Raw genomic sequence first — 3826 nt, 5'->3', positions numbered from 1 at the left:
CCCGCCCGCCGGGGGCGGAGCCAATGGGCGGAGACAATGGGCGGAGCCTCGGGGCGGAGCCAATGGGCGGGGCGCGTGGGCGGGGCGGGGCCAATGGGCGGGGCCGGCGGCCGTGAGGGAGCGGCGGGAACGGCGGCGGGAAAAGCGGCGGGAAGGGCTCGGGCGGGCTGAGGGCGGCTCGCGGCTGGCTTGCCGGCCGCGGGTGATCGTCCTCCTCATGCCGGCCCTGCCCTGCGGATCCTCGCGGCAGGCCACGCGGAGCCGTTTCCCCTTCACGCGCCGGCCCCTCAGAGAGCTCTCGTGCTTTCCTCCTCGCTTTCTGACTGAGGGTGACCGCGCTCCTCCTGCCCTCCCCAAGTCCCTGTTTGTGCAAGGACGTGCCTTTTTAACCTCAAGGAGATCACAGAAGATCCCCAGTTGGAACGGGTCCACCATGCAGTGCAGCTCCTGGCCGCGCACACACCCCAACAATCCCACCCTGAGCATTGTCCAAGCGCTCCTGGAGCTCTGGAAGCCTTGGGGCTGGGACCATGCCCTGGGGAGCCTGGGCAGTGCCCCACCACAGTCTTGGGACACGAATCTTTTCTTAATATCCCACCCAAACCTCCCCGACAGCTTCATGCCATTCCCTCGAGTCTTGTCACTGGTCACGAGAGTGAAGAAAGAGATGGGGACCGGTCCCCTCTGCTCCCAAACACGAGGATGTTGCACATCCCAGTGAGGTCTCCGCTCACTCTCCTCCTTCCCACATATTCCCTGTGCTCCTGGGGATGGATGATCCCCTCGCCCATCCTGTGCCAGCTCTTGGCTCTGAGGATGCAAAGCCCTGGCAGAGGAAAGAGCTGTCACTCCTTCTGGCAAAGAGCAGATAAAAGGTTCTATCCCAACCCCTCTACTACCTAGGAAAGAGTTCAGCTCACAGCAAATGACATTTTCCTTCCATTTTCAAAGCTGAAACATTTAAAAGTAATCCTAGGACACAAAAAGCTTGTAGGTAGTTTCATCATCGGTTTGTTGTGTGATCTCAGGCAAACGGGTGAGGCAATCACACCTGAGCTTCTTCATTAATGAAACAAATTATAATTACTCCTTGTAAGGTATTTGACACACCTTGTAATAAAAATGTACACAAAGAGGATGATTTCATTTTGTGTCAGTTCCCAGCCTGTTTGTGGAGTATTCACTGAGACCCAAGAATAAGAATAATAACCTTGTTGGGGAAGATGTGGTGGTTTAAACATCTAGGTAAAGACAATGAGAAGCTGTTTTACAATCCAGGTTGTTTTTTTTGGTTTTTTTGTTTGTTTCTTCCACTGAATTTACACTAAGCCTCATTAAGATTTATGCTTCAGATTTAAAAACATACTTTTTGAGAGTTATAGGCTGTTCAACCCTTGGGCATGAATCAATAATTAAAATTATTTGTGGTGTAAGACCAGCAGCTACTTCTGCTCTGAGTAATGAAGCTTAGATTAGGTATCTAGAGATCCCTGACCCGACTTGACTTAAAGCAGTTTCCCTTCACTGAAGTGTGACAGCAATTTGTAAGGTATTTCCACCCAGTTTGAACCAAAATTGATTGCTGTGCTTTGAAACAATCTGTAGCAATTCAATTCAGCATTCAAGCAAGGGAGATGCAGCAGAATCCACTGAGAACAATAAGAAAATGACAACAATATTATATTTCAAGACCCACTTAGGTCTTCAGAAAATATTGTACATCAATACACATCAAAGGGAGCATAGAGGTTTTGTTTGGTTTGTTTAAATTTATAGCTGCAGAACATGAGTATGGTACAATAACTTGACACTAAAAATCATGGATCTCTGAAACATCCAGAGAAGGAAAGTTTTGGGTTTTTTTCTTTAAAGTATATCACAGCCACCTCGAGACAAATTATGTTTCTCCTCTGAGACAATGACTAAACATCTTTATTGTGCTTTTAAAAAATCAGAAGACTTGGGAGTATCAAAAGATGAGAACAGCTCACACAGAGTGCTTTAAAAAAAGAGGCTGAAAAGAGAAAAATGGTATTTGTGGGAGTTGTTTCTTTGAAAGATTACCCAGAGGAGACACAAATACCCAAGGAATAGTCAGATGTGACAAACATTCCAGGCTTTACCTGGCTCAGCCACTGGTCCCAGCAGGACCCCAGGGATTGTCTCCTATTAATCCAAGAGCCTGTGGCAAACTGGCTGGCCAAGTTTTCTTTCCAAGCTGTATTTCACCCCCTCCTCCCAGGATATCCCTGGGACAGGAGATTCCTGACATCACGCCACAAACTTTGGGATCAGTCAGACTAAAACCAGCCTTGTTTTCGCACCTGGAGCCTCAGGTGTGAGGAACCACGGTGCCCTTTGGAAGTGCTGAGCAGAATGGGAAGGAGATCTTTCCCTGAAGGTGTGAACCCCAAGAAGGTGTGAACCTGTTGTGCACAGTTCTAACCCTCACAAGAGGGAATTAACATTTTCAGGGGGATTCGGAAGAGATGCTTCTACAAGAACAGGTCTTTAAAATAAAGAGCCATGTCATTTCTGTGCCATTATTTCAGTATTAATTACCAATTAATACTGAAAGAATTAATACAAATTAATACTGAAATTACTACACTTTTGGGCTATAGTGCAGTTTTCACAAAGTAACAGCAACAATTAAGGTACGTTTACAGAAATGTGAAAGTCAAACCAAAATATTTCACCTCAAAACAAAACATTAACAAAGTGCTTTGTTCTTCTTCCATGCTGATTCTCAATTTGGTGTTTTGTCTCCATTTTCATTTCAAAGGAAGTGTTGACAGTTTGGTTTTTATTCTGATCCAGAATGAAAGCAAAACTTCCAAACATCACTCTTTCTTTTGAAGCTCAGATAACAATTCCTTATCTCGTGCCAGCGGGAGGTGCAGGCTGATCCCAGCACTTGTCCCAAGAGCAGTGGGGAATGTTTCCCTGAAGGGACTATCCTGGTGACTGCCCCATCCCATCTCACCTCTGGAGGGTGCTCACTCTTTATTTACCACCATCACATTTTATTGTACCTGATGGAGAGGAGAAAAGGATTCTCTGACAGTTGAGAAAGTGTCAAGATTTATTTCTTTCAGTTAGTTGTACTTTATTCCCAGCTTGGGAAATCTCTCTTCTCCCCACAGCAATACTGGCTGGAGCCAACTTTGCCAAGTGAAAAAGCCTGGATCTGAGCAGTGTGACTGTGAGTGTGTAACACTCCCCACACACCCAGAGCCTTCCCAGAACCCACACAAGGCTGGTGTTTTACAGCTGGCCCACCTCTGCCCATCCATTCTTGATTTCAGAGAGCTGAGCCCAACACAGCACCCAGCTGGGACCAGTGTCAGCAGCAGGATTTGGGAACAGACAGCCCAGGAGCTTCTGTCACACAGGGGTGTCACAAGCAAGGGCAGCACAGCAGTGACCATACAAGAACGTCAAAAAAATGCATACAAGAAGGGAAGGGAAATGATACTAAATTACCTCCAAGGAGTGAAACATTATGGAGAAACAGTAAAGAGTAAAAGATAAAACTCCAGTTTCCTCTGAGAGAAGTATGCTGATCTGATCTATGCTCGCTGTAACACAGCTGGAGCTGCAGCATGACACACGAGCACTTTGGGGAAAGTTAAATGCATTTGTCTCTTTATATCCAATATCAGACTCTCTCACTACAGTAAAACTGTAAAAGAGCAACATTTATCTGTGTTCCCTGCTGTCAAACCCAGTATACACACACTAAAACATCACACCTACAAAACTCTACCCCAACCAGACCAGCACAAAATCTTGCATTTAAAAGAAAACTAGCAAATTATAGAGC

This window comes from Lonchura striata, chromosome 12 (genome assembly GCF_046129695.1).
Source record: "Lonchura striata isolate bLonStr1 chromosome 12, bLonStr1.mat, whole genome shotgun sequence".
Classification (NCBI taxonomy): Eukaryota; Metazoa; Chordata; class Aves; order Passeriformes; family Estrildidae; genus Lonchura; species Lonchura striata.
This window is presented reverse-complemented; position numbering follows the sequence as displayed.